The following is a 13,728-nucleotide window of genomic DNA, read 5'->3' on the forward strand; positions in this document are numbered from 1 at the left end:
AAAGCCAAAAGCGAACGGTACGCTCTTCACCCTCGAGGGATCCACTCTATTTGTGTAACTTGGTTTAACTCTTCGTCAGATCATTATGGTCTGTCTCTACTGTGAACGGTTCTTTGTCTTTATATCTACTTGTTCTTACATGTAATGCGTATTTCTCTTACAATCTTTTACTCTTGTTCATTAAATTATTTAAATCTATTTTTCTTTTCTTATATCCTGAATAGATATATCTACGTTACACACATGTATATGTAAACGTACATATTCGTGTCGAAATGAGAAATTATTAAATTTTATTTCCGAGTATATAGTAAAGTATATTCTCTCAAATATGACATCTTTTCCTAGAAATTTTTTTAACATCGGCAACGTACAAAACCTATCATCCATCAGTTTCTTCATCCCAGTAAACAATGTCCCATCTGTGTAAGTCGCCCGTTAATACACTTATCCAATCAATCCACGATTGTATGTCGCTACGGAAGTTGTTGGATCTCTCGAGTTAAGCTCAAGGATGCCATGAACTTGCCTCTCGTCTTCCTATATCCGAAGTAAACTCGGACGGAAACTTCCCTTTTATCGATAACTCGCGATAGAGCTCGATCTTGTCTCCCATCGATAAAGTTAGACCGCGTCCCATCGTTCTTTTTTTTTGTTTCATTTTTTCCCCTATTTTTCCTCGACGAAATACTTTGGGAACTATCCTCAAATTTATTCTACTCATGCTTGAATTACACGAGAATGTAGATCGGGAAATTCGACGATTGAATGACATGCCGATATCGATAGTCGAATAATCCAAGTACTTCTGATCGTTCGTTTCTAAAGCCACGTTTCAACTGCCGAGACCGCTGGTGCTAACGAACTTTCCGCCTGTTACTGCATACGTAATGTGTAAACATACGTAGGTGGAGGGATAGGAACGACGAAAGCGTGGTTCTCGCACGCCAAACTGGCTCATCCCTTCCTCTCTCTCTCTCTCTCTCTCTCTCTCTCTCTCTCTCTCTCTCTCTCTCTCTCTTTCTCTCGTATACACATTCGCACACCCACGCATGTACCTACACATACGTATATATATATGTGTATATATATATATATATATATATATATATATATATATATATATATATACATTCAGTGCCTGCAATTATGCCTGAGCGAACTAATTAATCCGTGGCATGATTGCAAGTAAATCGAATCCTGGCAGCACCACGTTGCACGAGCTACTTCGAGAGAGAGAGAGAGGGAGAGAGAGAGAGAAGGGTAGTCAAGGGCTGGAAAGGGTGGATTCTGCAGTCGGTTCAGTACGCTCGTCGAGTTAAATATGCAAATCGAGTTGCACTTATGTCTCATGCCGCGGAAGCTCGAGAAGCGTTTGCCACAAGGACTGCAAACACGACTCGTCTATCCCTCGTCTCTGTCCTTTCTTCTTGCTTCCTGATTTTCGTCCTTCTACGTCTCTCTTATTTGTTTTCTCTTTCTTTCTTTTTCTTTCCTTTCTTGATTTTTTTCAGGGTTTAGAATTGCCGGCTGTCGATGGCACCAACACTCTACTCGAATGAAAGTGCCCTAGGGTTGTTCAATGTTTGTTCAATTAAATCCCGTCCGTCCGTATACGGGAATCGGGCCAATTTCAACGATTCGCTTTAAGGAAATCTTTGTTCTGTAACTTCGACCCTTCCGTCTTCTATTGCGAACAAGAGCGAGCAGTAAATTAAGTAGATTAATTAACTAATGAGATCAAACGTGATCTGTGTTTTTATCTCGGAAAAGAATTAAGTAGATATATCGTTTGAGAGATTTTTGTAGATTAATGTAATTGACATTTTTTTGATACATTTGTATTTTTTTTCTTTCTTTCTTTCTTTCTGTCATTTTTTGTTCTTTCTTCGAATTCCTTGTGATCCGAATAATTCCTTATGTGGTATATTCGTGCATTAACCAAACCTTTCATTTCGCTTTTATGTGATTATGATATTACTTAAAGCATACAATGAATTCTCTTTATACGGTTCACGTTATATGTAAGGTTCGTCGAAATTTGATAAAGTTATGGAAAATGTTACTATGTCCGCGTAAAATTATTCATCTACCATTACCAGTTCGTTTTTAGAGTTATATTTCTCTTTGAATTTAATGTTAAATATGTGGGTACATATGGAATATTTCAACATATTTTTATGAAATTATATAACATTTTCGTATGTAACTTGTAATGTAAGATTTTTGGCTTCACATTGAAATATTCATTTCCATCGAAATATATTTATAATCTGATTATCTGAAAGGAAATTTTATTATTCGAAAATATCTCGTTTAGCAAGCAAAAATTATTTCCTTTCGTTCCTTTTTTTTTTAAGTTCCCCTTCGGAACCACTACAACTTTTGCCACGAAGCGAGTCGTCCACTTTCGTTATCGGCCAACCGTGAACGGAATTACATGTCTGTTTACATAATTGGTATGTGCCCTGGTAATTCGATAGAAAATAAATAGGCTCGGCTGGCGAACTTGATTGGAACCTCATACTACGATCAATACGATGGGGTCGTTTAATTTCGTCCATTTATCCACTTCTAATTTTTTTTTATTTAACCATTATGTTTTCAAGTTTTATTAATTTTATAGTGTAGAGAGAGAGAGAGAGAGAGAGAGAGAGAGAGAGAGAGAGAGATACATAGAAAATTAGATCTCCCGTAAATAATTGTAGGTACTATAGGAAAGCCAGTGGATGTCATTATTTATGATATTAGATTACACTGTATCACTGCCATCGTAATTAATTGCTACGTTCCGTCGTAACTTTGAACTTCCTGTTAACTGCGAAATGCTAATGAACAGATCCGGTTGGCACGGTAACTCTTAGGAACCCGTCTCTAACCGTCCCGTTCGTCGTTTTGTTCGTTCGTTCGTTCGTTCGTTCGTTCGTTCGTTCGTTCGTTGGTTCGTTTGTTTCGAACCCTGATACACAAGCCACCCCTCGTTTGAAATTACTTGCGTACCTCTTTGTAAATATGTACGTAATCCCATGATAAATCTGCAAACAACTGGTACGGCCTCATTATATTCCTTACTTACGTAAATATACACGTAATCCTATGACAAATTCGTAAATGGGATAGCGAGACCCTTCTGCTACTTGTTACGTCCGATTAATGTAACTCGTAGGACGATTCTGGTAAATAGAACGAAAGAAAAGAGACGGAAAGAAGACAGAGAGAGAAAGAGAGAGAGAGAGAGAGAGAAGGCTTTCGATTAACATTCGTTCCCTTTATCAATGACACTCCAATCCCTTTGTTTAAATTTATACTTAAACGTGCGACATATCGATATGCTCTTCCTTCCTCTAAAAGAGAAAATAAACGAATGCAAGAAGAACGCAATATCTAATTCGTTTGTTCTTCTAGAGAAACGTTTTAAGAGATGTTAACGTCAAACGTCGTTTTCTTTTATGATTTCCAATGCACGTGGTCTCTCTTTCTCTCTTATAGTGTATCGCTTTGTGTGTGTAAGCTCGATCCATCGATACTTCAGAAGTACTACTACACTTTCTTAGCTTCCAGTCAAGTGAGGAGAGTCCAGAGAAGAGTTCGTTGAGTGGTTTGCTCTCTTTTCCTCGAGATCTTACTGCCCTTCTTTTGCCTTAAACCCCACCTACGAGTCTTTCTAAGTTTTTTTTTACTTTTTTTCTCAACCTCTCCTCTACTTTCTCCTGTTAAGTAGCAGCAAAGAGTTTTTATATAACTTTTGGATTGTACTACCCCTTTCGTCTCTTCCATTCTCTCACCCTTTCTATTCGAGGTTAGCTAATTTCACTCATTCTCCATCATCAGTGACCCTCTTCTTTAGGCTTCTCTTTCAACGGCCTGCTTTCATTTCTTACTTCCTTCTAATTTCAAGCAGCACTTTTAGCTCTTTACTTTTCATTCCCTTTATTTCACGCGCCACAGTTTCTTTCTTTCTTCGTTCTTGTCTCCTTCCTTTCTTCCTTCCTTCCTTCCTTCCTTCCTTTCTTTTCGTCTCTCTATTTCTCGTTCTCTCTCTCTCTCTCTCTCTCCTTCTCTCCCTCTCTCCCTTCTTTCTTTCTATCTTTATCACGGTATCGTATTTACCTCGTCTAATCTATCCGCTTATATTTACTTTTACTCGAATGCATCGGGCAAACGAATAGACTTTAATTACTCTTTTAATTAAGCAACGCCAACTTTAGCAACGATATAGTCTTTTTTTTCAACTACCTTATATCCTTTTCTCCTTATCGTAGGAAATTCTAAGAAAAATACATTTAACTTGGAATAGAAGAGAGATCGTGAAAATTGAGAATCTGCTTGACTTTTATTTATCAAATGTATTTTTGAACAAGATATACCTATAAAGAAAACGATTCGTTTACTTTGCTTCGTGTTTCGAAACGAAAAAAAATAGAGAGAGAGAGAGAGAGAGAGGGAGAGAGAGAGAGAGATGCTAGAAGAAATAGCAATCAAAAGCAGAGGAAAAGTTATCGGCGCTATCTCGTGGTAAAGCCGCTTGAAAAATTCTTTTTCAACTTTTCGCACGTTCACATTTTCTACTCTCAGAATCCTCTCTCTCTCTCTCTTCTTCTTTCTATTTTTTTTCCTTTTTCTCGATCGTAAAATTTTCTTCTGCTCGCTCGAACGTCTGATTGGACTCGCTGTTCCGTACGCAATTACATCTCCCGTCTCATTTTATTTTCTTCTTTTTCCAGTACGTTTTAGCCTATTCTCGCGGACGTATGAACTCTTATCGGTATTTTACGCGTCACGTACCCTTCATCGATTTTTCCTTAGTTTCGTCTAATACGTTTAAAATAAAATCATCTCGTTAAGTTACGTTCCGATATAATATAATATTTGCGATTAAATAAAAATGTTATTAATCTGTTTTAATAAATGGATAGATATTACCTCGCTTTAGAAAGTTTTCTTCCTTTGGTAGTGGCAATTAAAAGCGTATTAAAGAGCCGAGCTTATATCATTTAAGCATCGTAATCGCATGATCGTTCGTATCGAGGTGAAAAGTCCTTGAGAGTAGAAACGAGACGACACGACAGGAAATTTACGCTTATCCCAAGTTAACTACGGGAAAACGGACGTAAATACTCTCTCTCTCTCTCTCTCTCTCTCTCTCTCTCTGTCACTCTCCTTCTCTTTCTCTCGATGCGGTTTATCGGCCGCTTCCTTTCTCGTAATAACGTTAAGCATCCACCTTAGGCGAGAGGTGCAGTGATTCGATGCAAAACTTTGGATCGCTCGTAGTTGAATGAAATTACCTAAGCTCTCCTTGGAAAATTAACTTTCACGAGAGGTTTCTCACGCTAGTTCTCTCTACGACATGTAAGTCTCTTTCTCTTCAATACTTTTCTTTTCTTCATAGCTTTCATCCTTCCTTTCGTCTTCTCGTTTAACATCCACCGTTCCTTTTACTCTTTCACGAGTCAACGAAATACCTTTATAGGTGGTAAAACTCCTCTAGGGCCGTGTTGTGTCGGTAGACTTGAGGATGGAGTCCGCATCCTCTCTTGATTGAATGAAACTTTCAACCTCAAGAGTCTAACTCTGAAGAGTGAGAGTGCGATAGAACGGAATGGAAAAGGGACAACGGGAGAAACTCTGCTGAGAGAGAGAAAGAGAGTGAGAGAGAGTAGAATAGAAGTCTACCTGTCTATCGGTGTAGGAATGTTTGAATGCAAGTAGGAACGTGTGTTGAAGATGTGTAGAGAGCAAGAAAAAGAGAGAAAGGGAAGGAAGGAAGGGTGAAGAGAGAGGGAGATATCTATGGTATGAGAAGAAGAAAAGTGAGAGCGCAAACTAGATGGAGTACATCCAAAACTTACCAACTGTACGAACTTTAGACTTCGCGAAAACTTGTATATCCAACTAAGGTGTAGTATTAAGTGATCGTGCTAACCTGGATCGAGTGGTTCCACCTTTTATCTACTTCGACCAATCGCTTCTTCAAAATCTAAACTATCCTTCAAACTCTTGTTATAAGGGCAGTTGCTACTACCACAAATGGACAGTCGTTAACTACACATACTGCTAATTTTAACAACGTAATTCTTCTGACAAAGCTTCGATCATATTTTAAATCCTCGTCAGATTATTTACATAAATTTGGTCGTCGACAAACAATATCATTCTGTTTCTTTTTTTCAAAGGACGAGTGAAATAGGAGGAAAACAAATTTTTAATCTAAGATACTTACAATTAAGCTCGTGAGTTTTAATAAGTCCTTCTTTTTGTACAATCGTTTATACTTCTTAACAATGCGATTCAACATTACCTATGTTTATATCCTTTCAATGGCGTTTACTACCGTCAACGTATCATGAAATTCTTTATCCGTTCGAATATAATGGGCGAACGGTCACAAATCGAGTGAGTAACTACTCTAAAGAACGAAGATGACGTTGCTGACGCCGTCACGCTTTGAAATGTTCCAAGATCTCACATTGCAGACGTTGTATTTTCATCGACTTCTCTCTCTCTCTCTCTCTCTCTCTTTGCCTCCCTCTTTGTTATAATCCTACTTCAAGGATCAAAGTGAGTTTACGGTGCTCGTAAAAGTAAAATTTACGTCGTTGTAAAATCGAACGAAAGAGAGAGAGAGAGAGAGAGAGAGAGAGAGAGAGAGAGAGGCACAAGTGAAAAGGACGAAGCATATCGAGAGATTTCACAGGCCAGACGTACATACTTACGGTTTCGCGCCCTTCCAACTACGACCTTATTCCTTTTGGAAAGGGTACTTCCCTATCCAAAACGGCTCGACGAAAACCGTAACTACGAATTTAGAATTCTCTCAGGTACGCCAAGATCTTCTCAACGAAGATTGTAACCACACGGTCTCGTTTATCTGATATAGTTCCACCACCTGTTCTTACCACGTGTGATGAAAGACGATATGCTTTAAACGGAATAAATATAAAGATGTGTGTATATATATATATATATATATATATATATATATATATTTAGAAATCTAGAATTTGAAATTTAGAAGTTGAATTAATATTTTATTAAGTAATTTAAAGAAACAAATTAACATTTATATCGATCAATTTATTTACGACCAATTTGATAGTAATTATAACTAAAAAAAAAAGGAGAAAACAATGCGAAAGAATCCGAAATTAATAAAAAATATGTTCTATTCATTATTTTTTGTATATATATATATATATATATATATATATATATATATATTTACACGTATATTGCGATTTTTTTTATTTCCACTGAAGATTAAGTCATAAAGGAACGCATAAAAAATATTTTTTCCTCGGGAAAAAGTTGAACGACGGAGTGTTAAATTTCGAACATTTCGCGCCGCGCAATGCGTCAAGTGAAGAGTGAGAGAGAGGAAGAGAAAGAGAGAGAGAGAGAGAGAGAAAGGAAGAGGGAGAGAAAGAGAAGAGAAAGAGAGAGGATAAGGTGTGATGCGCGGGTGGTACGGAAGGGTAGTGGTCTCATAAAGCGTCGCGACGAGTTCGCTGCTCCGTCAGTATGCGTCGCGACGTCCACTGAGAGCGCAACGTTTGTTTTCGAATCGCTGATACTATCGACACGTGTTTTGTCTAGTAATTTCAAATCTCTGTGAATAACATATCTTCATCGTTCGATAATTATCGTTGAGTGTAATAAATGAACGGTTTCGAAGCGAGGAAAAAACTAATTTCGAATAATCTCACGGGGAGAAGTGATAACGCGATCTCTCACGACACTGTGCACGTTTCGCGTGTCAAAGTATGTGTGACAAATTATTGGGAATTTACTCGAAATATGTCGATGTACGGAAAGATCGGTATGTCGTTCGTTCCGAAATACCTATATACAATTTTTTCATTAATTTTTAAACGTTCGGTCGAAGTTTCAAAAAAAAAAGGAGAAAAGAAAGAAAAAACGGCGTGACAAATCGTATTTCTGTATTACATTTGCATTGACTCGTACTACTAGCGTTAACTTTACTTGTTCAATTGATTCGTACTACTTGCGTCGACTCGTACTACTCGCGTCGACTCGTACTGCTTACATTGACTTTTACTACTTGAAACATTGTTTACGTTGACTCGCACTACTTGAATCAATAATTTCACGATAATCGTACATATTAATATCGCAATTGTTTCTCACTTTTTGTTCGCTCGTTTTTCCTCTTACCAAAAAAGAGAACGACCTTAATGTGTCGTAAAGGACGCACTTTATGAGAGAGCCGTAAGTGTAATTTAAAGTTTTACCGGTGCGACCCGAAAGGAAGAAAGAGAATGGTAGAGCGAACAGGTAGCAAACGTGAAAGTCCAAGCGCGAGTGGTAACGGTAATGGTACTAGATATAATTCACGGTAATTTCCTAGTATAAGAACACTGCCGACGATGTAATCCTCCGACTACACGGATAGGGCGGCTTCAAAGACAAAACTTAATTCATTTCTGCTCGCGAAGGTTTTAATGCGCGTACAGCTGCAGTCGGAAAGTTCGCATACGAAAGTCTCTTTCTCTTTCTCTCTCGAATTTTCGTTGAATTATTCATGGAAACGGGCAATTACAATTTTCTCAGGATCTCGTACGTTCGAATAACGTCGAAGTAGATGTAAGAGGAATTTCGCGTAGATATCGACAGGTATATTCGCGAAATCGAAAGAAATTATAACTGGAAAAACGAAGTGCCAATATCGTTTGTCCTACGACGTATCTTTTCAATCGCGATAGATCAATACGATTAATTATCAATTAGTTATTGCAATTAATTAATTTGTGTCGTATAGATTTTTACGAAAAGAGCCGGCTTACGAGCAAACGGGAAAATTTACAAAAAGTTTTATGTTTCTTGAGGATAGAGAAAAAAGGAAAAGAAGAAGAAAAAGAAAGAGAAAAAGAAAAAGACACAGAAAAAGGATCGTCTTCGCGGTTAAAACGCCGACGTAAAAATAATCGGGTATACTTTGAATGTTCGCAGTAAAATCGTTATTATGAGCACGAGTCTTAACGGTGGAGCCTCGGAAGCGTTATGGGATCGTTAGACAACTCGTCGGCCGGTGAAGAAAGGACGACAAGAATGTCCTGTGAGAAGGCATCACGACGCCTAAGATATCTGATCGCAAAGGCCAAAAGGTTGGGTCTAACAACGGAGGAAGTCGCGGAGTTGCCGACGATAAAGAGACTAGTACCGGGACGCGTTATGTCGACCACGAGGACGACACTCTTTATGATCGTCCTGATCCTTGGAGGAAGCCTTGTACTTGCTTTCCTTTGTGCCCCTTGCATCGCCAGAAGCAGAACTTGAGGAAGGAAGGATACGCTACTACTGCACCGTTGTTATTTTTTTTAAATTTCTTTTCATGTTTTTTTTTTCTTTTATTTTTTATTTATTTCTTAGACGAACAAACATTTTTTACAATGTTATTTCCTTCACATTATTATCCTTTCTATTTTTATTATTCGAATTATTACCACGTCACCGATGTTTCCGATATTCCAACGTGTTAACTTATTCATTCATTGACGTTATTATTTCGTTGATATTCTGAACACAAATGTACGTTCGTATTTTATGGACGTTTCCATTGATGCAGGAAATTTGAGAAAATTTGATTATACGGGGGGTTGGATTCGAATCAGGTTGTCGAATAATTTCTAGAACGGATGTACTTCATTTTTCATCATTTTTATTATGAATAGAGAAAGGGTAGAAGAGAGAGAGCGAGAGGGAAAGAGAGAGAAAGAGAGAGAGATAATGAGGGGCGACAGTTGCTTGTTAATTCGTTTTGCATTCGTTTACGCGACATCGCGAAGCGCGCTCACACATGTGGGTAAAACAGTTCATTTATTAGTCCGAGCACACTTCATTTTCTTCCTCGGAATGACTCGAAAAATCATAAAAATTTATGAATCAAGAGAGAAAGTTAGCATTGTATATATTCTAATTTTTGATCGCATTTATTATTCCGATTAGATCTAATTCGTCTATGAATTCTTATTTACTGTTATTATTTAAACATATTACTTATTAGGTACTTTTATCACGGGTACACCATATTCTAGATTTTTTAGCTTTTATTCTTTTGACGTCCTTCTTCTAAGACTTTCAACTCTTACATTTTTACTCACAAACGATGTGAAAAAGTCCATTCGGTTGCACACGGATCGGATTAACTCGTTTTTGAAAGCACCAGCGGCCTTTTCAAAGCAACTTTCTCTCTTTCTCTCTCTCTCTCTTTCTCTCCCTTTTCTCTTTTCTCTTCCTCTCTCACTCTCTTGTTTTTATCTTCTCTCTTTTTCCGTCTCTCTATTTCTTACGTATTTCAATCAATTTTATTACCTACGAATGCAAACAAATTTTTTTCCTAATTATCGTCGTCATCATCCTCATCCTACACGATTATAACTCGAGACCCCTCATCGAATATTTCAAGATAGCCAGGAATTAACGAAATACCAGCAAAATTATGAGCGTAATTTAGTGGAAACCCGCGGTGGAAGGGAAACCGCTGTGCGTTAAAACAATGGCCGGGATACGGTGCGAAAGTTCACTTCATCCCCGTTCTTCGTCATTGAATTTTCCCGAGGTACATACCTATTTTGTCCTTGTTCCATAATTTATGTGCCTATGTTGTATCCTTCAAAGGATTCGTTTTCGATTCGTACACAATTTTTTGGAGATATGCGTAAAAACTGAATGGTACATATATAGAAAAAAAGATTTCGTGAAAGGAACAAAAAGAGACAAAGTAATCAAAGGTAGAAACTTTAATAGTAATAATAATACTTTTCGTCTTAAGGTCCATTGCATCTCACGTCGCATTTAAAATTGCATTTTACAAATAATTGCTCCCTAATATTTGCAGAATATCCCGTATAAAAGCTATACGTCAGTTATGCGTGTAGATACATAGTACTCAGTAGTGTAAGATAGTATAAGATGGTACTTGGCCTTAGTCGAGGCTAGAAATTGCATTCTCAGCCGCAAGATGCTTCCGCGTGTGCTTTTGGAGTCCTATAGTGGATCGAGTAGCTATAGTGTAGGTAGGTAACGAAGGCTTTGGTACACCGTAACCTCGAAGGGTGGAACCTCGAAGGGACCTCGAAAGCTTCGCTTTGCTTTCGACCTACGATAGCGTGGCTGGCGTGCACACTTTGAAGAAGGGATTCCTACTTCTCGCAAACTCAAGCTCCTCTTTCGATCAAGAGTGCAGGGAAACGTCGTTATCCGGAACCATTACCAACGAGAACTTCGCATTTTCGCACAAGCTCCGGGCGAGCTTTTTATTTGTCCGATCGTCGCGCACTCCCGCATTTGATCCGCCTTGAAAAGGTCGAAGAGCTTTGCAAACTTTAAAAGCACCCCGGTCTTGCTTGGGCCTCTATTTATCTATCTATCTATTTATCTATCTATCTATCTATCTATCCATCTATCTATCTATCCATCTATCGATCTACCTATCTATCCATCTATCTATCTATCCATCTATCCATCTGCTTCTATCTCGCTTTCACTCTAGAATATGCTTCACTGTAAGCTCGCTTCGGTTAGAGATCGAAGGGTGGAAAAGTAGGTCGTCCATTATGCATTATGCGTTTCGAATAAATCTGGATAAATTCTCTATTCGAGACGGGAAACGATAACGAATCCTTCTTGTTTATACGTTCTCGCGTTTGAGATGATATATTTTTATCTGTACATCGGTTACGTATTACGAATTTAAATTTTTTAACTCTAACGAGGAATTCGAAGGAAAAAAGAAAAAGAAGGAAGCAAAGAAAAACATGCATGAAATTATCGATCTCGTCTCGTTTGTTTCAGGCTAACTCGAGGACGTCTATGAGATCTACGATTCTTTGGAAATTAAATATCCTACACGATTTTATTTCAAAAGCGTATAAAACGAACAAAAAATCTTACGAACGCTAATGTGACGCTAAGAAATCGGTGATAAATGAGTGGCCGTGACGAAGCTAGAACGATCTTTATCTCACGGACCAACAAATTGATCGGAGATGTGATTCGTGGTGATACTAGATATATAATATTTAGTAGTTATATAGGAAACAAAAGGATACACGCAGGAAGGCAGTTCCTTATTGCGTTATGACTCGGTTGCTTTTCTCTTACGTTTCTTTTCCTTTCGGTTTCTTGGCCCTCAAATTATAAAAGAAACTTTTTATCAAAGTACTGAAGAAGTACCAGAGAGTATGTCTTTCATTTTATATTATTTCATTTTATTTGTTTTTTATTTTATTTTATTTACTTTTTTTTGTTTTTTCTTTATAGATATACTTGTCAGGTTAGTTTAAGTGTAATACGAGGTGTAGCGTAAAAGTAATGCGAGATTTATAACGTGTAAAATTATACCGTAAACTTTTTGTAATTCCAGGATTTCCCCTTTTATGAAAATAGGTAAACATTACATGTATGCGAATGTTTCTGAAAGGCCAGAGTTTTGTTAGGAAACGTTGTTTAATTTACCGTAAACGCTACGTATAAATAAACAACAGCCGGTAATTAATATCACAATATATCAACGTACATTGAACGATACAAAATCCGACTAAATTCATTGTGACTATACGTCGCCTTTAACAAAATTAATCCAATTACTTTTACGCTACACCACATATCTGCGTTGTTTGTTACATTTGAAAATGAAAGCATCGATAAATTGGACAATATGATTGTATAAGTATAAACGAATTTCTCCGGGAGTAATGTCAATGATTCGCTCGTGTATGATTCGACTAATTGAAAACAAGAAAAAAGGATAAAAAAGTACCTATCCAATTGAATTGTATAACGCTAATTAGGATTTCGCTCGAACCGTACCAATGATTTTCGAACGTTTTATCGGAGTCGTGTGAAACTTTACTTTTATATGTGATCAAATAAATTTTTAGGAAATACAAAGAGATCTTACATTTATTTCATTGCTTTGACCTATATATATTCGTTAATAACCTCGCATGAAGTAAATCCACTTCTTCACGAAGAAAAAATAAAAATTAGAAAATATTATTAAACATGTAAAAAAATTAACTTTAACGATCGAACATTTTTTTCTATTGAAATTACGTGTAAGCTGTTATTTTATTATAAAATAATGAACACACACACACTCTCTCTCTCTCTTTGTTGTATTCTCATGTTTTTGCTTCTCTATCTATATATCTCTCTCTGTTCTCCCTCTTTCTTTCTTTTTCTTTCTTTTTCTCTCTAAAACATACAAGAGCTAAGGTGTAATTTTAGCAGACGGTTTGCTCCCCATAAAGACAATATTATCCCATCGCGTGCGTGAGCAGCTTTCCAATGTAACGACAATACGCTTTGCGTGCCTCCGCACGCGCATTGCATCGCATCGATGCACCTGTCGGTCGTATTCCACATTCCGGCTCTCTCTCTCTCTCTCTCTCACACACACACACACACAAACTCACTCACTCACTCACTCACGCGAAACTATGCGGACAGCTGCACCGTACGCGATCCTTCCATCAAGAAAATAGCGTATCTAAGGTCACGTCTTTTCTCAATTTTTCTTTTCACTAGCCGCCATCATCCTCCGTTCGTTTCCTTAAAACTAGACTACTTTTTTCTTTTTTTTCTTTTTTTATACGTCGAGCAAGTTGCTTACTTTTTTCTTTCTTTCTTTCTTTCTTTCCTTCTCTCTCTACTTTTCTTTTTTTCTTTCTTTCTTTCCTTTTATTTATTTTTTTTTTTTTTTTT

The 13,728-nt window shown here is 37.3% G+C and overlaps 1 long non-coding RNA gene across 1 annotated transcript; it reads left to right on the top strand.

The window, feature by feature from the left end:
- Positions 1-7,308: 7,308 nt before the first annotated feature.
- Positions 7,309-12,927, top strand: LOC127066665 (uncharacterized). The gene is made up of 3 exons (XR_007782462.1): positions 7,309-7,819; positions 8,971-10,579; positions 11,815-12,927. It is a non-coding gene; the product is annotated as an uncharacterized LOC127066665 (long non-coding RNA).
- The last annotated feature ends 801 nt before the right edge of the window (positions 12,928-13,728 follow it).

The sequence above is a fragment of the Vespula vulgaris genome, chromosome 10 (assembly GCF_905475345.1).
Source record: "Vespula vulgaris chromosome 10, iyVesVulg1.1, whole genome shotgun sequence".
In the NCBI taxonomy this organism is placed as follows: Eukaryota; Metazoa; Arthropoda; class Insecta; order Hymenoptera; family Vespidae; genus Vespula; species Vespula vulgaris.